The sequence below is a fragment of the Vanessa cardui genome, chromosome 5, assembly GCF_905220365.1.
Source record: "Vanessa cardui chromosome 5, ilVanCard2.1, whole genome shotgun sequence".
Classification (NCBI taxonomy): domain Eukaryota; kingdom Metazoa; phylum Arthropoda; class Insecta; order Lepidoptera; family Nymphalidae; genus Vanessa; species Vanessa cardui.
Genome location: NC_061127.1, coordinates 10,355,739 through 10,381,208, shown reverse-complemented (window position 1 = coordinate 10,381,208; position 25,470 = coordinate 10,355,739).

Genomic DNA, 25,470 nt, shown 5'->3' with positions numbered 1-25,470 from the left:
GAAACAGGTTCTCAACCTCCTTTTTTGAATTATTGTTTCCAACTAGGTTTTTATTTAACAAAGGAATTCTTTATGCAGATCTCTGGGGAGAATCAGGTTATGTGATTAGCCGTTACATTAGAGAGTCGATCAGATACGTCATTATTAATTGAAGTATGACAATAAGACGAATGGAAAAAAACTAAATATGAAATAGTTAATAAAAAAAACAGAAAACACATGCCGTCCACGTGGAATTCAAACAAAAGTGTTATGTCCACTCATTATTAAATTTTTCTAACTCCTTATGATTCGCAAACAAAGCGAACGTATTCATACTCGCAGCTTACTACTTCTGTGACCGTTTGTTTGGCTATCAATTGTTTTACCAGCAATATAACACTTTAATAAAGATGCAATAATAACCCCTTGGGATTGTCAATATCGACATTTCTGCTCCTATTGACCCTACTGAAATTAGAGAGACGCTAAATTCAAACACTTAAGCCCCATCGCATTTTAGGAAAACAATGTTGAAGGCCAGAATTGCCATATAATTTGCCAACCAATCACATATTGTGTATGATGACTCGAGTCGAGATGACCCAGTGGCTAGAACGCGTGCATCTTAACCGATGATTGCGGGTTCAAACCCAGGCAAGCACCACTGATTCATATCCTTAATTTGTCTTTATAATTCATCAAGGAAAACATCGTGAGGAAACCTGCATGTGACAAATTTCATAGAAATTCTGCCACATGTGTATTCCACCAACCCGCATTGGAACAGCGTGGGGCGTGATAGAATATGTTCCAAATCTTCTCCTCAAAGGAAGAGGAGGCCTTTAGCCCAGCAGTGGGAATTTACAGACTGTTGTTGTTGTTGTTTGTATGATGACTGCGCCAGTGTAAGTATAGACACAAGAGACTATCTTAGTTGCAAAGGTTGGCGGCGCATTGGAGCTATAAGGAATGGTCAATATTTCTGAATGCGATAATTTCTATGGGTGATGTTGATTTACCACCAGGCAATTCATTTGTTCACCTCTACAATTAGAAATTTTACTGTTTTCAACTAACAAACTATTTCTTTTCAATTTCATTTAAAACAGTACAAATTATTACAACACAACCACAAACTAATGATAATAACATAGTAAATAATAATTTAAAATTATTCATATTACACTAAAATTTGTTTTAGTTATGTGGTTATATTATGTAACACGTTTACTAAAATTACCATCTACTGTGTTGTACTATACTATTTATTTGTCTCTACACATTCATATGTTATAGAACGAACGAATTAAGGTCGATTCATATCTACGAGCATGAGGCGTAGCCTAGATGGCTAACACACTAGTATTTATATCTACCTCTAGACGTTTGACTGACACTCACATGCGCCGTATCTACGATTGTATCTAGGATCACGTATAACCATATAGATCGTCAGATACGACGGTCTTGTACAGACCACCAGCGGCTTAGACGACACATCCTCGTCGAAAATGTCGGTACCTACCAAATGTGTATCAGCGTATATTCCACACTATTGTTCTCTATTTGAAATCGTTAATATATAATAAGATATGTAACAATATTTTTATCTCTGTGCTTATAAGATACGTACTTTAGAATAGATAAATCATCGAAATATTAAGACAAATTACGGGTTTAACAAATGATAAGCTGTGATCTTATGTGAATTATATTTCTTGAGGACAAATTTTGGATATAAATAAAAATTTTAACAAAAAGAAAAACCGACTTCAAACAAAACACTATTTTAAAACAAATGAATGTGCACGAAAAAGTAATAAAAATAATTGCGTATTCAACATATTTTTTAGAGTCTTTCTAAGTTAAATAAAATGAAAAATATTAGACTACTTAAAGTCGATTAACGATTATACCATGTAGTTATAATTATTGGTATATTTGGAGCCGGTGTCAGCCACGGTGCCCTTGCCCCAACAATCAAAAGAAAGAAGCGACACGAGCCCCTTAATTGATCCAGTATATTATTGTGTAAAAGGTAATTTGTAAAAAACATATTTGTTAAAGTATTCTCGTATTTTTTTTTGATAGATATACTGTAGGTTTTTATTGGCTGACACCGACTCCAAATATAACAATAATTATAACTACATGATATAATCGTTAATCGACTTTTAAGTAGTCTAATATTTTTCATTTTATTTAACTTAGGAAGACTCTAAAAAATATGTTGAATACGCAATTGTTTTTATTACTTTTTCGTGCATATTCATTTGTTTTAAAATAGTGTTTTGTTTGAAGTCGGTTTTTCTTTTTGTTAAAATTTTTATTTATTTTTTGATTTTAAGTGAAGCTGATGTTGACTAACTATTTTTTTTTAATATGGATAGATTAAGCGTTCCGTTTATATGAGTCAGAAACTACTTCGAGGACAATTTCAAAGGAAACTTGCGAATAAAGCAAAAATAGACTTTCGAAAATGCGGATTTAATACGTCACGCGGCGTAAACTACAAGGATCCCTCGAAAGAGCTGTAATCGAACTCAGCAAAAAAACTTTGAAAAAGACCAACTATATTTCGTACATCATATGACATCACATCACATACACAAAATTTGATTTAAGATAGTAAGAAATTCTGCCCCATATCGCATCCTAACTGCGAGCCGTATAGGAGTTCCATCACTACATAGTATAAAACAAAGTCGCTTTTTCTGTCCCTATATCTTTAAATCTACGCAACGGATTTTGATGCGGTTTTTTTTAAAAGGTAGTGTGATTCAAGGGGAAGGTTTGTATATATAATACATGAACAATATAGTAAAGAAACACTGATAATTTTAGAAGTTTGCGATGTGATGTCGTAAATAAACAAATTCTGTAGTATATTTAGTATCAGTATTGCACCCGTGCGAAGCCGGGGTGGGTAGCTAGTTGATTATAATATTCGACTATGATAATTACATAAACATAACCACATTACGGAAGGTGACTCAAATATCCAAATAACCTATAAATAAAAGATTCGACCGAGTATCGCTAACGTGCTCCTCAGAATTGTTCCGTTCCCTTCCGTTCCGTCACTTTGTCATGGATCCTGTGCTCAGAACCTTACCAAACTTTCACCAAATTACCCTTGAAGTATATATTTTATAATAAAAAAAGAATTATCAAAATTGATTAACGTGATTTTCAGTTATTCACCTATTTGTCGCGCATATACATAACGCAAATTTAAGACTTATGTCGTTTTCACATGGATACCATCATCGGAAAAAAAAATAAAAAAAATGGGACCCCACGGGAAGCACTACCTTTCAAACAAAAAAAAAATTATCAAAATCGGTCCACCCAGTGAAAAGTTATGAGGTAACAAACATAAAAAAAAAAAAAAAAAAAAAAAAAAAAAAAAAAAAAAAAAAAAAAAATACAGACGAATTGATAACCTCCTCCTTTTGGAAGTCGGTTGAAAAGTCATGAGGTTGTGTATAAATTATTCTACAGATGTGAATCGAGCTTTTTATATTATTCGTTAACTACAGGCTTGACAGATGTAGTGGGTTGACCTCGACCTTGTGCTCATAAACATGAGTGATGTGAGGTGTCAACATTGCAAACTCATGTCCAATTAAAATATAACAAGTTTTATTCTTTTAAACATATATTTTAATGAAGGCTTTTGTGTCTAATTTTGTACTACTTATCGTCATTTCATAAATTCATGACTCTCGGTTATTAGATCGAAATTTTCAACTTTGAAATGATTTACATATGAATACCAATTTTCTCCAGTGGTTTTACAAAGCCTACTTAGCAACGAGTTGGCAACCTGTAAGAAAAGAGCCCATTCATTCCTAAACGGCTGGTAAAGCTCATGCTAACTCCTCGCTGTTGCTGTTGACTATGGTAGTTATCTTCCATAAACAAGAGTAGGTATATAATATATATTGAAATATTAGGTGACAAACAATAATAAACTTATAAATCCTATCATTTACAATCCTGTTTTTTGGCACTGACTGGCTGACAAGTCAATAGGGCTTTCTGGCATTTGCTGTTAAACAAAATATATTTACCAATGTTTATACATATGGTACTTGTGTTGTATAATAGGGCTATTAACGCAACCTGCAACATTAAATGTATGTGAATGTAGTCACGACTTTATGAGAAAATCAATTCATGCATAACTCACTCATTCATAAAGACAATCACAAACGATACGGGTGCTCCACTGTATAGGGTAAGTAATTATTCCGTGGAGCAATGTACAATATTAAATGGTTTTACAAGAGGAATCTAGAAAATATAGTAATTGCTACTGTTGGTAAGTAAAATGAAAGTAACATAGCATGTAAATGTTTACGAAGGATCGTTTTACAGCTACATTGATAATTACACATAATTATACTTTTTTCCAAAAATAACTCGCTGACTTTCTATTCTCGCTTTTCAATAATACTTATTTTATATTGATTTAAAATTAATCAATTAATTTAATGATTTTGAAAATTATTTTTTATTACATTTCGTTAAAATTCTATACTTATTATTTGTCTTTTCCATATTTGTGATTTTTAATCGAACAGAAGTAAGTCTAATGTTTTTAGATTGCTTACAGATATTTAAAAATATTTAGATTTATTTTTTTGATGCAAATTATAAACAATAAGGAAAAAATGAACGAAGGATCATGTGTAATGTATATATTACTTATTTAAGTATGCGTGATGCAAGAACAAACTCTGCTTTGCTTGGCAAAGTTAGGTTGACTACAGGAATTTAGTTACTTAAATGTTAGTTCCGCTATAGCAACCGGAATTTCTTAGGATAAATAGCGTGGATTTTGTGTTTGTTGACTTTGCACTTAGAACATTTTATAGATTAATTTAATTGTTATCATGTGAAAAATAGTAACTACTATGTTTCTTACCGGTTCTTCTTTATAGAATCCCAATTCCAGCGGTTGCTTTTGATTTTATACAATTCCCTAAAGAACCGCGATGGCTCTGTGGTTAGAACGCGAACCGGTGAATGATGGTTCATACCAATGCAAGCAACACTTACATTTAATTTTAATGAAATTCTGCCCCTAGACAAGAAGATTTGGCGCATATACAACCTTCTTATAAAAAGGGAAAAGAGACCTTAGCTCAGCAGTGGGATGTTTACAGGTATTACTTAAATATGATATTCTTCAATGGTACTTACACAAACAGGAAACTTGCATGTATCTAAGTTCGTAGACATTCTACCACATGTGTACTTCAATCCGTGTGGGGATAAGTTCCAAACCTTCTCGTCTAGGGAGAGGAGGCGTTAGCCCAACAGTGGGAAATTTACAGGCTTATTGTTGTTGTTGTACAGTGTGAATAATTATAAATGTAGTTTTCTATATATCAACAGTCATTAATGTACAGACACGAACGAGTTTGTTAATTAATGATATTCATATAAAATGTAAGTAAAATAAATGACATATCGTAGAGTTTACTAAGCATCTAAACATTCATGTATGTATTTGTACAAAGCCCTGTGGCTGGAGTGCACTGCAAAGTAAGGCACGATGCCAACGCTTTAGTGGATTTATAGAACGTGGATTTTATGTAAGCGAAGAAAGTTAATTCTATAGACATGTTTATTAATGAACGTAAATACATGAGATAAATATTGTATTTTATAAACATTGTCATTTCGCATCTGTGGATGTTATATAAAGGCAATATTTGCTTTTTATTCTATCTTCTTAAGCATCGAGGAGGTTATGTAAACGTTCGATTTCTAAAACTGTTGCAGATTTTTATAAGGAGGTTTTACTTACTTGATGGGCTTTGTGCAAGCCCGTCTGGGTAGGTACCACCCACTCATCAGTTATTTTACCGCCAAATATCGGTTACTGAATTTCACCTTCGGACATCTCGTTAAGATTCCAAGATCCACCCGACTACAGTTACAAAGTACAGTTTTTGATACTGTTTTTGACTTTATCGGCGAATTTTATATTGTATAACAAGTTATTTTTAACCGACTTCTAAAAAAAAAAAAAGGAAGTTATCAGTTTGATATGTATGTATGTAACATTGTAAGAATTAAATCATATTTTTGTATGATGATCCATCTGGGCTTCCAAGCTCGTGTTCTTAATCACGTGAGTGTAAGTTTGTATTTGTAATCGTATGTTTGTCCTTGAATTTCTCGAAAACTAATAGTCGTATTGAGATGATTATTTTTAATCTAATTAAAGCACACTTCAACTTAGTTCACTAACTGTTTATAATTTTGAAGTCAGATTATTTTTTTTTATAAATAAATTATATATTTAATAAATAGGTATAAAGTAATGCAAGCTATTTCGGGCTTGGACATAAAGGTATCCATGTTGGCGAGGTCCAGCTGAATATTCCCACTTCCAAAGTAACATTTTTCTCATTTTTCATTTTAAGTGGAATTCTTTTATCGGAAGTTTGTTCCCATATTTATTTTAAAAGTATTAAATCGATGTTTTTAATTCGATTTATGGTTGAGATGATTTATTTTGTGTAATTTATTTATGTTAACTAATCCATCTGATATGTATAAGTTGATTTGTAGTCCAATTTTTAACTAAATAATTCCGTTCCATCGAACTATCTATAAGTTTAAGATAGACAATAAATCCGTATTAAAACACGAACTTTTGGAATATATCTTCTTATGTATATCAGAACAATCGGAAGAAATTATAAGTGATGATTTGTATTTCGATTTTAAACTATATGATACGGTTTCATCGAACTGTTTATAATAAACTTATAAACGATAGACAATAAATCTTGGCCTATCATATCTTCTGAGTTGATGTCCATTGTGATTGGACGCGATAGACGAAATTCCGTACGAAGGTAACGTTATCAACAATTAGTACAATTTAAAATTAACTAAATAACTCAATCGCATAGAACCAACAACCCGTGTAATTGATAAACAATCAAATAGCCAATTGTTAAGCCACACACACTATTTTACTTGGTTAAATATTATCAAACGTTAGAACATTTCAATTCAAATTACATCCCAATTAGCTGAAGTTAGTCAAATCAATCCAGAATTGATTAACGCCGACGATGTATCGCAGTCACTGAATTTATAATTTTGTGATATTATTATTATGAAATTGTAAATGCAAATTGCGAAACATGCTGTTTGCTATCAGATACGAAAATATATTTTTAATTTAAAATAAATAGTATGTGTAACAATATGTACAGTCGTATGTAGTAGTGTTCTTTCGTTTTTTCTATCAAAATATATTTTAATGGCGCAATTCCGCAGTTACACATAGTCGACAAGGCACCCCCCCAAGTTGCACGTTTACATTAATACACCGAGTTATTGCTTAATAGTACAAGCTTTCTTATTTTTTTATCATCATCATCATTATCATCATCATCCCGTACCCGTCCACTGTTGGACATAGGCCCCTCCGAGTGCACGCAACTGTGGTCTTTTTTATATTAATAAAAAACAATTTTGGCATAATATATAGATGATGTGTTTTTTATGAATATACAACTTTTAACCGACTAAAAAAGTTGGTACATACATCATTTTATGGAGGTTAGTTAAATTTTAACGTTTTTAATTTCTATGTTATATACTTTGTTGTATCTATAGTACATAATAGGAAGTTTGAAAGTGGCGCCGGTAACCGAAAAGCTATGTGGAAACCGGCTGTCATGGTATGGACATGTTATGAAGAGCGATGATGGATGATGGTATGGACATGTTATGAAGAGGGATGAGAACCATTTTGTAAGGAAGGTCTTGAGCATGGAAGAGGATGGATATAGAGGAAGAGGACGACCAAAGAAACGATGGATGCATTGTGTGAAAGAAGCTATTTTTAGAAAGAATGTTACTTGTGAGATGACGTCCGACAGAGAAGTATGGAAGGAGAAGACAGGCAGGAGGATGATGATGAATTGTTGTATCCTCTGTAACAGCCTGTAAATTCCCACTGTTGGGCTAAAGGCCTCCTCTCCCTTTTTAAGGGGAAGGTTTGGAACATATTCCACCCCGCTGTTCCAATGCGGGTTGGTGGAATACACATGTGGCAGAATTTCTATGAAATTTGTCACATGCAGGTTTCCTCACGATGTTTTCCTTCACCGCTGAGCACGAGATGAATTATAAAGACAAATTAAGCACATGAATCAGCGGTGCTTGCCTGGGTTTGAACCCGCAATCATCGGTTAAGATGCACGCGTTCTAACCACTGGGCCATCTCTGCTCTCCTATCCTCTGTATCCTCTGTATTAAATTGAAAATTTTATTAATCGCTATTGGTGTACAATTTGAATGTATTAGAGTTATAAATCATAAAATCTTTTGAAGTAGCTGAAGAATCTTTTAAGATTAATACAATGTTGAATTCGGTGTCGTAACTTCGCAGAGTTTAACTAACTAACTTTTCTCAAATGCAAGTTTTATGATTAACTGTTTTCCGTTTGCATATATTTTTACCTAGTTCATGATGTGGAATTAAGTCCTTAAAATTATAAAATTAAGCAAATACTTATATGACTTTAAAAAACAACTCAATGAATAGCTTTTTGGAGAAAAATTAGTAGTTTCTTCGAAAAATGGGGAAATCTGCTTCTGAATTGGTAGCTTAGACTCTAACAGAATTCCACTCTCATCCCTTATCCTCGGTGGTTCAATCAAAGCCTTTATCAACGTTATTAATAGTAATATTATGTCGGTTCTGAGTAAAGACAATGAGTTAATTAATTCTGTCGGTGGCGTTCCCTCTGGAACAAAAGCAATATTACTAAATAAAGAATGAAATAAAATGATATTATACATATCAAAAGAAAATGTAAATATATAACGAAATAAGACGAAAGAAACCATATGATGGGGTTTACTTTAGATTGCGTATTATGAAGCATAAATATTACTTATATTAAAATCGAGATTCATTATATAACAGCCTTAACTAATTAACAGACTTGTACTATAGCACATAACAGTAATTCTTATTAACTAATAGCCTTCAGAAATCTTATGATTTCTATGAGAATCAGAATAAATATTTCCCTTATCTTCTAAAACTTTTTTTCTCCTATGTATAATGTCAATTCGAAATTAAGAACTGTAAACTTCATTATTGTATCGCTTTAGATATATATTTTTTCTAATAAGGTTTTTTTTATTTCATTTCATTTTAAGATTACGAAACCGACCTTTTGAAAATTAATCCTTAAATTATCAACCTTGGGATAATATTATTTGTGCCTATAGTTACATTGGCTCACCGGAACACAACAATACAAAATATTACTGCTGGGACATAGAATATTTGATGGGTAGGTGGAGTATAATAAACATGAGAAGAAAATGGAAGAGATAAGAAGATTGGCGCGTGCCATCTACACATATAATAAAACTGGAGTGTCTGTTTTAAATATTAAAATACCTCTTTATTACTCAATACATATGTATATATATATACACGGTACATATACGAAAATAACATTTTTTACAATTTTTGTCTGCCTATTGGTTCCGGCTAATCTCTGGAACGGCTGGACCGATTAAGACGGGTCTTTCTCTGGCAGATAACTGATATAATAAGGAGTAACTTAGGCTACAATATTTTTTTTTGTTAAATTTTAACGCTTAGGTTGCGGGCACAGCTTGTTATAAAATAGAATCACTGTATAAGTTTTAATCGTATACGTAAAATAAAGCACGAAGCAAGAACGTAGTATAAACCACGATAATTGCCAAAGAATAGTGATGAACCTTAACGACAGATCTATTGGCCACCGAAAACTTCAAAACCATAACTAAAAAGGTTTTATAATAAATAAAACATGACTATTTATCAAAACAGTGTTTTAACATGGTAGCTATATCAAAGTTGTGTAGTATTTGTAATTCAGGAGTAAAACGAACATAGTAAATATAAAAGCTGTTTGTATTGTTTATTTGTTTTAAAAGGTAAAAATATGATCAAATGAAAATTTTATAACACGCCAGGAAAAAACGAGAACGTTTGATCAAATATTTATGATATATATACATATACTTTATATTTTGTAATCGTTTCTTTTTTGTTTTTGACGAAAATAACCTGAAGCTTTTAATTTAACGAGAGAAATTGCTTTGTTTCTTAAGTTAATTTTGTACGCGAAAAAGCGCAAACTTCGTAACTCCTTATGACAATAAGAAGTCTGAGAAACGACGAAATTTCGAACAAAGTCTATTCATTATGGGTCCGCTTTGTCAACTCGGAGACAAAAGGTAGTTAGACTAAGCACATTTAAATTGAGCGGTATGTAACTTTTACCTGCAACCTTAGGGATATTTTGAGGGCTTTGGAGTTCAACTACTAGTTGCCACAAAGGCCAACTTAGGCGTGTTTTAAGCGCCGCAAATTAACGATATGGACTCTATGCTGCGAAACTCTGCAAATGCTTTAATTCTCTTAGTGTTAGTTACAGATTATATAATTTTACAACGAATGTTTTAAATTTAGAACGTTTCAAAAGTAGTATGAAAATTTCGAACGTCTATTTTATTTTACAAACTACTGATATAAATACATAGATGTCAATATTTAAAATCACATGAGTTTGTTGGTTTGTTACGTATTCGCGTCCTATTATGTAACCAGTCATGAAGTGTTGCATACGCATTATGAGTAATAAATAAAAATAAAATGGTATTTGATTTTGTCACTGTTTTGGATGTTTTTATACGAGCGTTATTAAATTTTAGTCACATAATTTTCTGTCAGCGCTAACTAGGGAATATATTAATCAATCAACCTATCACGATATTATGTCATACAAAAAAAAAATGTGTGTGATGTAACTGTAGCCGAAAAAAATTATAAAAATACATTATAATAAAATTTTCGATATTTATTTTATAATAAACCTCCGTGGTTTTTTAAAAAGATTTTTATTTAAAAATAGAATGTATTTTTTTTATTCATTATCTCATAATATTGGGAAATAATTAATTATACTTTTCAAGGTATACATACTTATAATATCTCTGGTTACGTTGTAAACTTATATAAATTGTTGTTTTTTGTGATGTACAAGTCATAACCTTTCATTTGATACCTCACTTGAGCATATTTGCAGACATTCGGTTTTTCTTCCCCACTTTAACCCCCCATAACTTTTAAACGGCTCAATCGATTTTCATCAAACATGTCTAAGAACACTCGCCCGTAAAACACCTGTAATACAAAAACAAATAAATTGAAATCGGTTAATTCGTTCGTGAGCTATGATGCCACAGACAGACAGACACATCAAATTCAAAACACCACTCCTTTTGCGTCGGGAGTTAAAAATAGGTTGTTCTATTGCTTTATATCACACATTTTTATAAAAACAAATTAGACACATATCAGTAATCCTTTAGCATGTGGTAGGTAACATAAATCAGCAGGTTTTATGTATATTTGATCTCGCAAACTCTGGTTTTAAATGTACTTTTTTAATCCACTGGGCCTTTTTAGCTTCTAATATTTTTACGTTCGTAAGTTTTAAAAATATGAACATAAAAGGTTACTGCGAAGATAAGTAATATGAGACTATTGACTGAAGTGTGAGGGGGGAGGGTCCCACCTATTTGTTACCCGTGTCACGTAATTGCGATATATTCGACATTTTTATCCATCGAGAGCATTATAAAACTTTTGTCAAACTAAAAACTTTCGTACTGAACGATTGAATACGCGAAATTAAAAGGATATTATTTTTTTATACAAATTTTAAATGTCCATTATAGTATATTACACACCACGGGGCGAGATGAGCTACATCATACCACGTATAAAATTGCAAACCAACTGTCAAAAAACAGTCAAATTGGTTTTTTGTTTGTGATATTGTAAAAAAAATACCTATTTTTTTCAACATTTTCAAATTACAGCACATGCCGAGCACAGTTAAGTAGCGGTGCTAACAGGACTTGAAAAAGGACCTCCTCATAAAAATGATATTTTTTGAGTAATTTTTTTTTCAAGCGGCACATCATAGCACATTCTGGGCAGATCATTCTGGACATTCTTCAGCATTCAGCAGACTTTTTTTAATAGAAATTCAAAAATTGCGGTGTCATCATCATGGACATAAGTTTTAATTATCAACCGACTAAGGGTCAGTGCTTTTATTTCATTTTAGTTTTTTCTTTGCTAACAAATTTTATTTCAATGAAATTGATTCATTTTGTAAGAATTTTTTTTATGTACTTAGCTACAAAGCTACATGGACGTTTCAGTCAGCAAAGATGCGAGGTGGGAGGTTCCCCAATCCTCCGTGATACTTGAACAATCCCAGGCCCAGCTTACATATCTTTGGTATGACAAAGTTCTACAACCTAAGCTAAATAGGCTCTTTACTACTCTAGAAGTTGTATCCCCAAATATGAACACTGTATATGGTCTTCATTGATAAAAATAATTTGTCATATCAATAATTAATTAAATCATTACATTATTTACTTTAGTAATAAAAGGAGTCACAAACAAATACCCTAATTAGATAATATAACACTCTGATAAATGTCTTAAATGAATTACTATAGCAGTTAATTAATTACTTTTCAAACTATTATGCTTTCGTGAAAATTTAACGCGTGTTGGAAAAAAAGGTTTTGTATCTAAATAGCTTGTTTCAGTTTTTCTAGACGCATTGTGTGGCCTTTAGATATAACGGTGAATGGCGTGTTTTGAAAAGAAGGAAAAAGTGTGTCAGATTAAATACGTGCGAACGGAAAGAGGAGCGGAAATCCGGTAATAGAATAATAGTTTCTATGAAAGAATGACTGATTCAAAATCGTTCGGTTGTGCATTTATGTTAAAAAAACATTTAGTGAGTATTTTTGCTGCCTAATGCATCAATACCTTGAAGTGTAATACATTAAAAAATGAGCGCGCAATCTGTCATCTGCGACAAGCCTCTGGGCTTGGGATTACCTTTTGGTAGTAAGTTTGGGTGCTTGTTCTTGCTTGTTGTTTGTATTCCCTAGTCAAAGAAGATTAATAATGTTTGTTTTTATATAATTTTATATTGTCCCACAAATGTCATACGTAAATATATTTTGTATTAATATGCCGGCTCGAAGGGCGAGTGGTCCATTTTAATTTGGAACAAGATAGATGATACCTTCAAAGGCATTGGCTCATCACATTGGAGGTGTGAAGTATGAGGTAAATATTTACATTGCTAATATCTATGAGCAGAGGTGACATTCACAACAACAACCTTTAAATTGCTCACTGCTGTGCTAATGCTTAAGGAGGACCTTAAGGAGAAGGTTTGGAACATATTTCACCACGCTGTTCCTGTTTTGGTGGAATACACATGTGACAGACTTTTTTGTGAATAAGACACATGCAGGTATCACGATGTTTTCCTTCACCGCCGAGCACGAGATGAATTATAAAAACAATTTATGGACATGAATATTCAGTCTTGCTTGGGTTCGAACTCACAATCATCGGTTAAGATGCAAGTGTTCTAATGTGGATTATTTACATCTCAAAATGTATGATACGTATATTTGTTTTAGCTTTATTAATTTGGTTTTAATATTTACTAAAGATAACTTATTAACTGAAGTTATTTTCCTTTGAGATTACGACGACGTTAACGTCCGCGTGACGAGGCCGATCCTCCGCTTTGACGTAATATCATGGAGTATCAGAGAAGTTTATATTTATTGCGTCGTTCGTTTATAATTTCATCTTCTGTTTATGGCGTTGTAAAATACGATTATAAAATATATCCTTAATTATGTCTGTGGTTCCTTCACATTTGTTATTTTCACGCCTTATTTTATTAAATATTTTTTACGTTATTTATATAATATTTCAAATACATTAAAGAGTTATTTTTTTCTTTTTGTTTACAAATAAATAGAAAAGTGGTGTCACTCACGAAGGATCTACGTCATAGCTTTGGCGATGCAGTTCGAGCCTTAAGTTTGGTGTCGAGTTTTTGGCCAGAAAGTTATTGCTTTTTTTTCTGTCAAAGAATTCTCAATGTCTGCCTCTGACTGACCATGCTCTGTATATTTTTAGATTGGAGATATTATTAGGAATTCAAATAGTGTTGTGCGCATTAGTCGGGCATTAGGCTAAACTAGCCTACAAATATTGATTGGTCAAGGTGTCATATACGAAACTGACATTAGTTTCGTATATGACATAATACATAAGACATAAATTTCTGACACATTTTTAGATGAGAAAAACGAGACTACCTTATGTAGTCATAGAGAAGCAAGGACACCTTCACGACTGATAGATAATAATGTTAGGAAGGTCGGCGTTTTCTATGGATGAATTGGTCTGAGATTTTAGTAGATTGAGTTGTGTTGAACATTCTTTGTAATTCGTATTTAGATGGATGGAAAATGGGACACCTAATGCTAATTAGTTACCGACCTTTAAGACATGGGCATGAAATTTAAATGATTTATTTTATTAGGGGCTTGACAACGTCCTACCACCCAGTAGAAAAAAAATAAAATTATGATGATATACAACCTTAAAAAAATGACTCTGAATGATTCTGTAACATAATTTAATCTGAAATTTAATATTTACAATCTTCCTAATGTAATAAGACTTCTTGAACGTAGCGCTGCAGCCTGCAGTCAACTCACAAGTACAATGATGTAGACGCTTCCTCAATGTTTGTTTTTTATATTTATATTTCAATAACAGTCGTAAGGCTGAAGAAATTGAAATGTAATTTCGTATAATAGTCACAATATGAACTTCTCAATTAATTATTTTTCACACAATTATTATTAACATTAGTATAAGTAATTTGTTGACGACAAAAATTAGATTAACATCAAATAATATTCATGGTGAAGCGACGTCCGAATCCATATTATAATATTAGTACATATTTCGCTCTTTAATAATTCTGTAACCGTCAACTCTTGCTGAATCAAATCCAGTGATCGTGATTCTGGATTGAACGAAAATAGAATTTTTAACGAGAAAATTCCTATAAAGTAGAGGTTGGTTGGTTCGTATAAATTAATTTCGCCCTGACCTGCGTATTAATATTCAGAGCACTCGCAAAGTTCGTTTTAACTGCTGCGGAAATATTCGAATTTATTAATTTTAGCCGCGGCTCTTTACACGGGAATCCTGCGGGTTACTAACTTATGATTACGCGATATTCATTATTACTGACCCGAGTTATGTTGAAACATATTTTTGTTGCAAATACTATGAATAATGTATGATTATTTAAATACTGCATACATATCAAAGATTATATGATTGTTGATTGAATAATAATATATCAATGATTCAATGCAGTGGCTTTGTGTTCACAGGATTGTCTGTTATGATGTTATGTTATTACAGTGTCAATTAACGATATTTTGTACGTATGTTGACATAGTAATCGATACGAGAAAATATTTTTTTTTTTCGAATTTTGTAACTCATATTTGGAACGAACGAAAATTTTCAAATTTCGCTCGGCTAGTAAACAATATGTAACAATTGTAAAGTTCAAAATATCGTTTTAAACTTTCGTTTGCTGTAGCTAACAATAATAACAGTAACACGCCTATAAAACGAAACGATTGCGTCCAGACTCTATAACATTAAAAGCTGTTTTCTCTGCTCTGTGGTATTACTTTTTATAAAATGATGGTAGTTTTTTGTTTATCGACTGGCCTTGGTTTTTGTTTTTAAATGGGCATTAGCTGTTGGCAAAAAGGGCCTGTACCTACAGCGTCACCAGGCAGAGGAACGAGTCGTAGTTGCTGGATGAATCACCTCAGCTTCGCATGGACTGTACCTTACAACAGTCAATAATAATGTAGTTATTTACAAGTGAGAAACTTTTAGAATGGTATCATTACTTTACTGAGATTATCCATTACATACTGACAAATTAAAACCTCTTTACAATGTTAGTATTCGATACAAGGTTTCATAGATGATAAAAAAGCGTGGAGTTAATACCTGTTAACTTCCAAGCAGGATATATTAATTCAAATAATTGTATTTAATTAACATAATTTTGTATTTTTAAATGTTAAAAAAGAGTAACTACTGAGTTTCTTGCTGGTTCTTCTCGGTAGAATCTATTTTCCGAACCGGTGGTAGCTTCTCTTAATTGTAAAATGACGATTCAAAAGTGCTTGTAAAAGCCTTGAAACTTGAAAAAACTTGAATAAAGTTTATTTTGATTTTGATTTTTTTTTAGTATAGATAAGCTAGTGCACACATTGAAACGTTGACAACTGTCCATGTGTTTGATTTTGACGTATGGCGTAATGACTTCCCTAGTCCATAATCAGTAACGTACGATTGTTATCCTTCTTCTAAATTACAATAATATCACCCATCCCTTAGCTCGTGTTCTTCAAGTGTGTGAAGACCAAGGTAGTGCTGCCAAAAAAGAAAGTCTTCGAAAGTAAGAGCATGGATATCAAGATAATAACTTCTGTTTTTATTATCCTATTACAGTCTACTTATCTCTCACGCGTACAACTTTTATTTTCAAAAGGAGTTGGCAATGCACTCGTTTTTCTTAAGACAACGATCCTTCGCTTTCCAGCTGTTTTGGATTGTCTTTTCATGTGAGGAAGTGAATAGAAAACGCACGTGATTTGGCACACAGATGTGCACTATAATACCGTCTATTTAGAAAGACCCGTACATTACATTGGCATATATAAATGTATTCACTCTTTTAATATTCCTGCCAATTCCTCTTATGATATTTTTTAAATTGTTTCAGACAGACAATGGTACCTCCTTAAATGGAACATTATTTTAATAATATCAAATAATACACGCACAAGTTTTTTATAATATAACTATATATTTAAATAATTCTAAAAATATTTTAAATATCGTACAATCGAATCCTTTCTCCACTTAATTTTAAATACTTTTGTAATTAAAAAAAATATAAGGTTGACACGACAAGGAATGTCTTTCTAACAAAATAATCATTATCACTACATAGTATCAAACAAAGTCGCTTTTTCTGTCCCTATGTCCCTATGTATAAATCTTTAAAACTACGCTACGGATTTTGATGCGGTTTTTTTTTTAATAGACAGAGTCATTCGAGATGAAGGTTTTTCTGTATAATTCATGGATAGTATAGTAAAGAAAAACTAATAAATTTAAAAGTTTTTAATTCGATGTATTAAATAAACAAACTCTGTAGTATATTTAGTATCAGTATTGCACCCAAAGCCGGGGCGGGTCGCTAGTACGAGTATAATAATTATGCTTTACCAATATTAATATCTATTTCTATTTAACAATATTTGAACTAATTCTATTTCAGTAAATATATGTTTAAACTGAAATGATTCGCCTTATCTATTATTAGCATGTTTCTGGCTACGGGATTAATGTGTTCGATTTTGTCATGCATATTAATAATATACTATTCATTCTGATTTAGATTTTGATATCAATTCGGGATTTTCCCTCATTTATTATTGTGTTTTAGCTAAATATCAATAGTGCATTAATACAGTGCATTAATATGATTCAGTTAGAGGGATGAGGGAACCCGTATAGATGTGTGTTAGGATTATTCTTCAGATCTTCGTTGTCGTGTTTCTTAGTTAAGAAAGGACCTGTTAGAGCGTGTGCATGTGTGTGTGGGTGTATGTGTGTGTGTTATTACACAGGTTTCATACATCAAAGAGGCCTTGTACCCTAAACTAGGAGAACCCGTGTCTAAGCGGCCAGTGGCTTAACAATCAGTGATTTTATTTATTAGACTTATTATTAATTTTATATTTAACGCTAAAATATATTAGGTGAGTCATATAAATAACTAAGAAAGAGATAATAAAAATAATACAATACAAAAATATGTCGAACTTATGTGGTAAAGGAATTTACTTTATTATAAGTACTGTAATATGATATATGCACGCTTGTGTGTGTGTGTGTGTGTGTGTGTGTGTGTGTATTTGTGTGTGTGTGTATGTGTGTGTGTGTGTGTGTGTGTGTGAATGTGTGTACAATAAAAGTGTCTGGAGAGTAATACAAATAGAATAAAAATGAAGTGTTTCATATTTAAACGACAACATATATTTGGTTGATATTCTATTTGATAAAAAAAAACTTATTCTATTACACATCTCATTGAGTGTTTCATGCTAGCAGTGGAGCCGTAAACGCTAACCAATCTGATAAACTAAAGGCGAGTGAAACGATAGCAATGACAGGAGATAGGTGTGCGACGCTATCTGCGATGTAGTGTGTTTCTCTTTTATTCTTATTTCGGCATCAAAGGGGAAGCGCGTATTTTAGATTAGAAGGAAATTTTTTTGAGCGAAAATTCCTCCTCTTTATATTTCTTTCAAGAAATTTCAGAAAAATAAACAATTAAATTATAGATATAACTAACGGCCCTTCCCGGCTTCTCACAAGTGAAAATAATTTAAAAAAATAAATATTTGTGAAAATTTTGATGATTTTTTCCGACGTGTTTAACAAATGTCGTTCTATTTCAACTTATTTACAAAATATCTCAATAAATTATATACCTAAACCTTCTATAAGAATCCCTCTGTCTTTTAATGAAAACGGCATGAAAAAGCCTTTAGTTTTGGAGTTTAACGCGAACAAATAGACACACAGAAGCGGTCGGGGGACTTTGTTTTATAATATGTAGTTACGTGTAAATAGATTTTGTAATTCTTTGTCATATCATCCTGGTCCATTACTGTTAGTCAATGGATTTATTAATTCACCGCGGCGTTATAATCAACATAATGAGTTCGAACTATGAAGTATTTCTTGACAAAATCCAATAACTTTTAACTGACCCGATCTAGGCTTCATTCCCAGAAACTAAAACCATAAGATATGGATAATTGACAGATTAGGTATTTGCAACAGAAATATTTACAGTTGATCAATGATTAATTCTAATATTGTTTCAGCAAGTATTGAAAAGTTGCTTCGTTTAATTAGTCGTTTTAAACTATTTTTTTCACATTCGACTAACTCGTTAAACTATGTGTATAAATGGTTTTTTAAACTTTAATCCTGTTTTACGATTACTTATTTTGTTAATTAATGTATATTTTTTATTTTAGTAAACTATATATTAAAAAAATGTTCCCCCTGTTTTTGTCTTCCTAGGGATTATTTATGTTATAAAAGATATTTTGTCCCTTAAACTATTTCGATAACAAATGTCATCCAAACCGGTTCAGCATTCAATGGCATGCATTCAATGAACATGAAAAATATTGCCTTCCTTGGTTATATGCTAATATGGCTTATTTTAATAACAAAATCAACACAAGATTTTGGATATTAATAAAATATGTGTTTTTTTGATGTAGTAGTTATATTACTGTAAAGTTAAATTTAAATCAATTCAGTAATTTTTTCATGAAGAAGTAACAGAATATCCATAGATCTTCACAAGCTTTCGTGTATGTACTTTTAGTTTAGCAATTTTTTTTTTTATTCACTAGGAATTTTAGTGCCATGTTAATGATACTTGTCGATTTCATATTGCGCGTTTGCCTATTTTTTGTTATCAAATCAAATCAAAATAAACTTTATTCAAGTGGGCTTTTACAAGCACTTTTGAATCGTCATTTAACAATTAAGTGAAGCTACCACCGGTTAGGAAAGTAGATTCTACCGAGAAGAGCCGGCAAGAAACTCAGTAGTTACTCTTTTTCAGCATTTAAAAAATACAAAGTCATGTTAGTTAATGCAATTATTTAAATTAATATATCCTGCCTGGAAGTCAATAGGTATTAATTCCACTAACAATACTCTCCACTACAATTTTAAGAATATTTTTATCGGTTTATGGGATTATTTATAAATCCACATCAAAGTCTTTCAAATATAACAGTGTATAAAATATATTCAACTTGCAAATTATAAAGAAAATTCTAAATAGAACATATAAAAACACACTGTAGAAAAAGGTTTAAATAAATCTTATAACGAATATAAAACTGGCATAAAAACAGTGTTATGATAAAAGTATTTCTTCAATTCTATTCAGGATTGCTAAATATATATATACTATCCTTTTTAAAAATAGAATAACAGATTTTATAATTCTACATAAAGAAGGATTTACCTAAAAAGGTTTTAATAGTACTATACTATATTTAAAGTTTTGTCTAAGTTTATTTTAGGCTCTTGGTTTATTTATCGATATGTCAAGCATGATTTGATAGTATATATAACCTTATTTTATTCCGGTACGCATTAAATTTGGTACACTTGTCACTGGCTTGCTAGCTGTGAATAAAATTTCAGCGCAATTGGTAAGGTGGTGATTTCCATTCCATTATATTCATTTGCAAGTTTGGAGTCTAAGCGTACTTACAAAAATAGAAGTAGTAGAAGCTAGTTTAAATACTTGTGCATTCATTGGTTTATCAATTCAAACAATAAAAACTCATATATTTTAGTTCCAAATAATATATAATTTCTGTCGTTGACATTTCATATTGGAATTCCTTTAGGCTACATTCATTGCCAGCAATTTCTGCGGCATTTTTGATTAAAAGTGATCAGTGGAGAGACCACCAAATAGTTGGTGGATCAAATTATGCTTAGCACAGGAATTTGCACATTAGAAGGAAGTCTAATGTACAACTCTATAATATATTGTTGGAATAAACAAGCAACATCTGCGTCAAGTCACACAACTTTTCTTTAAAAAAAAAGGCGGGAGATTCGTGGTTGACACATTGAGATCGCGAATATAATGATTACGGTGTAATGTGATTATTAATGGTTATTTGTGTTGTAGACTAAATGTTTTTCTTTTGTGGTAGATTGCTTGTTATTTTAAATTAAAGATAATTGTTTTAGAGGTTAACCTACTTCCTACTTCTGGTTCTAAAAATATATTCATAATATTCCAGTAATATCATAATGTCACTATTGATAATGATTGATTCAATAGTATCTAGGCCTTTTAGAAAATTAACATTTATATAAAACATGTTGAAGAATTGAAGGGAATGAAAATTTAAATATTTGATACATACTACATTTAGCAAATTTGAAAAATGTCGTAACAATCAAACAGGAGTTCTTAAAGGGTGTATTGAAGGCTGAAAGCCATCTAAGACATTTAGAACACTTGGATATGTATCTGATTTACAAAAGAGTTGAAGTGAGTGAATACTTCGACAACTTTATATAGGGCAATGCTTAGATGCTGCCTCGAGTATTGCATCTTGGAATCCTCACTATGCGTCCACTATTGGATAAGTTGAGAATATTCAGAAGTACCATTCTAAGTATCCTCTTTGAACTTTCGTTACAAGTAAAGATTTAAAGAAATATTAAATTACGTTTAGAATTTCTACAGAATTCGTAGAATACGTTCTCATAATTAATATTAAATTTTGCTGATTTGCTTGAACTAATAATTTTGTACAAAATATACTTTACACAAACAGCCAAACATACTGATCTGACGACCTCTGCGGTCAAGTGGTGTGTACACCGGTTTTCATGGGTACGCCACTCTGAGGTCTGGATTCGATTCCCGGCCGAGTCGATGTAGAAGGTTTGTTAGTTTTCTATGTCGTCTTGGGTCTGGGTGTTTGTGGTAACTACGTTACTTCTGATTTTCCATTACACAAGTGCTTTAGCTACTATTGGGATCAGAGTAATGTATGTGATGTTGTCTATAAATTTACTGATGAAATTTTAAATGTACATACATTTTGTTCATTGGATAACATAAGTCTAACTAATGTATATTTTATCATCCGACATCAAAGTGTTCTGGCAGTTCAGTACATATGTAAAAAAAAACCTATTGAACAGTTATCGGCAGTAACTTATTGAAAATTTTATTGGATTAATCCCGGCTGCTGAATTTCACCTTAGGATATCTCGTCAAAATTTCACCCGCACCACCTTGATGTCCGAAAATCTAAAACAGCGCGATTTTTTAGACATTTTCTGCCTCGCACAACCACTTTGTGGAACCAGCTTCCGCCGGCGGTTTTTCCGAACCGATACGACATGGGAACCTTCAAGAAAAGAGCGTACTCCTTAAAGGCCGGAAACGCACCTGCAAGCCCCCTGGTGTTGCAGATGTCCATGGGCGGTGGTAGTCACTTTCCATCAGGTGAGCCTCCTGCTCGTTTGCCACCTATGTCATAAAAAAAACGTATTTGTAGCAATTGCGGTTGATTTGTTGGCATTTATTGAAGAGTTACCCGTCTGTCCCCGAATCTGATCATTACAAAAAAAAACTAGCAAATTAGTCTATATGTATACCTATGTGCTATGGACTTATGTATCAATATACATTTAAAAAATAATTTTTAAACATATAAATTGAGAATTTTGAAAATAGTTTCAAAATCAGTTTTAATGGAAAATGTAAGAAATCCTGCACGGGTCAAAGTTTATTCTGTTACATGCGTATCCATCTGGCTTCTATGATACTAGATCAACTACGTAGAATAAGCTCTAAATCATGTAATATATTGACAAACTATGAGTTTAATTTTTTGTAAAGTAAAAAAAACATAATCCATCAAACCTATATGATGACCTCACGTATTGGGTTTCGTGTATTATAAGAATATAACCTTTTTTCTTTTAATTCTTTAATAATATGTCCAGGTATTTAGGTAATATTGCAAATCAATAACTATTCACTTAAATGCTTTTAATAAATCGCAAGACTGAATGTCTCATATAAAGTATAGTAAGAATGACTGTTTCCATTTGCCGGGAAGCAGGTGCCCTTTGAAATCCCTATTGCATTGTCAGCGAATTAGTCGATTGTCCGGAACAAATCTTCAATGAAATGAAAAAGGACAAGTGCTTGCTTCAGGTTTTTTTTCCGAGCAAATAACAAATTGTAGGTAATTTTACCTCCAAGAACAACGACCGAATGTTTCTTTTCTTTTATCCTCAATATAGTAATGTAAGAAAATCGTCTAACAAAATAAAGGCCTCTTTCAAAATATCTGGTCCGAAATACTCCTACCAAGGCTGATTTTATCAAACATCAAATGTATTTAAAAATAAAATAAATGTAACGGAGGTGGTATCTGTAATTTAAAATTCGAACTGAATTCGAACATATTTATTTTTCAACTGTATTATAACACGAACAATAGCGTTTAAATAATACAAACGAAGCGAATTCTATATTTAAATTTTAAATACATTCGATGTTATTTCGATTCAGTATAAAACCCCGCAAAGCACACAATTAAAAAATGTTATTAATGACCAGGTTTTTTGTTCGTGGCGTCTCACGTTAGTGGCTACGGCAGTCGAGAGCAGGTGTGAGCTCTTCACGAGATTTTTTACCGCTTTTTGTGCTACTGGATTATTTCGCTGCGCTACAGAGAATATAAAGGTGAAATTGTATTTAAATTTACCGCACTGGCAAAAGTTCAGTATAAATTTTTATTATGGAATCATGCAATATTAAAACGAATAGTCAACGATGTCTCGATCAAACATGCATCCATGTTATTTGTAAATGTTATATGTACTTTTTAATTCTATTGGTTGGCGGTCGACCAGATGATGGTAAGTGGTCACCACTGCCCAAAGACAATGGCGCTGTAAGAAACATTAATCATTCCTTTCATCGCCAAAACGCCACCAACCTTGGGAAATAAGATGTTATATCCCTTGTGCCTGTATTACACTGGCTCACTCACCCTTCAAACCGGAACACAACAATACCAAGTACTGTTGTTTGAAGATAGAATATCTGATGAGTGGGTTCTACTTACCCAGACGGGCTTAGAAGATATCTTTGCCATGTGTAAAAAAAACTTATTATATTTACCTTCGTCATAATTTTAGTTGTTACACACTCTTTTATATTAAAAAAAAAAAAACGAAACGGTGAATATGATGTAGCTTGAATGGTGAGAAAGAATTTAGCCCCAAGCGTTTCTATTACTACTGAGTCTTTGATTTAGCAACGCCGCGTAGGAGCGCCTGTTTTAAAAAGATCAAAGCGAATATAAAGTCTGGCGCGAAAGGTAAAAGCCGACCAGTTTAAATTACTCATAAATTACTTATTTTTTTTTAAATTTATAAATAGGAACATTATTAAGTATAACGGTACTTCTTAATTTAAATGAGTTTTATCGACATAAGATAAAAATTACATAAATTAAAAATTATTTTATAGCTTCGAATTGTTTTCTTTAATGGCAACATTGCCATACATCAAAGTACAATGTAGGTAGGCGTTGTATTTTTTCTTACAAAACTCGCTTGCTTAGACTGTATAATGGATTAAAGATCAGGGTATTCCCCTTGAGAGTCATACAGCTTACTTCTGAATTATACACAGGAATAGGACTTATATTGTTCATTGTGTATGGGTGACTTATTTTTTTGTTATCCTGATGAAAACTTTTCACTTAGTGATGTTATGTACTGGAAATATTATCAGAATCTTAAAAAGGGAGTATTAACGCATTCAGCGCTGTAGCTTGCTTGGTTACTTTTAGTTATATAGTTATAGTAGATGATAATTTTATTACAATCTTAGATCGAACAAGAGGTTATGACGTTAGTATTACCAAGAAGTTTTTAAGCGCGGCAAAATAATGTCTAAGCCAGCCATGAGATAAGAAATTTGTAATTAGTTCACCGTCATAATTAGTTTAATCAATCAAGAGAAAACAAAATACCTGCGAATTATTTAACCGTAAAAACGAAATTATTCCGTAATCAATAACAGTCATGAGTCTAATTATCTGCGTACCTGTGGTTTGAGAAAACGAAAGGCATCATGAGTCGGGCATTAGTTACAGTACACAAAAGTTGTATACAAAGCAATTCGAAAGTGTTTAGTTAAAGTTCCCATTGTTTTCAACTTGGACCGCTAATGAACAGTCTTCGAGGCAATTTCGTTGTGTTACCATTAGTAAGACTGAAAATTTTGATGCGTAGTATTATATACAAACATACTCGTACATCGTACAGTAATACTTTGACAACTTCACAAATCAACTTTTACATTTACTTTTTCTAAGCAATAGAAGAGAGGGCCCAGTGGTAAGAACGTATACATCTTAATAAATGCGGGTTCAAACCCAGGAAAGCACCACTGAATTTTCAAGTACTTAATTTGTGTTTGTGTTTATAATTCATCACGAGCTCGGCGGTGAGGGAAAACATGCTGAGGAAACCTTCATGTGTCTAATTTAACCGAAATTCTGCCACATGTGAATCCACCAACCCGTATTGGAGCAGCGTGGTGGAATGTGCTCCTTACCTTCTCCTCAAAAAAGGAGAGGAGGGCTTTGCCCACAGTGGGAAATTTACAGGCTGTAAATGTGATATTATAATTTGGACCAAGAAATTAGGCATAAAAAAATTCTGCAACAAAGTAAAAATTGGCACTCACCTCTGAGTTTGGCATACTAAGGAACACATTGGAGATGTATATGTAAATGAAATATATTTTGGTG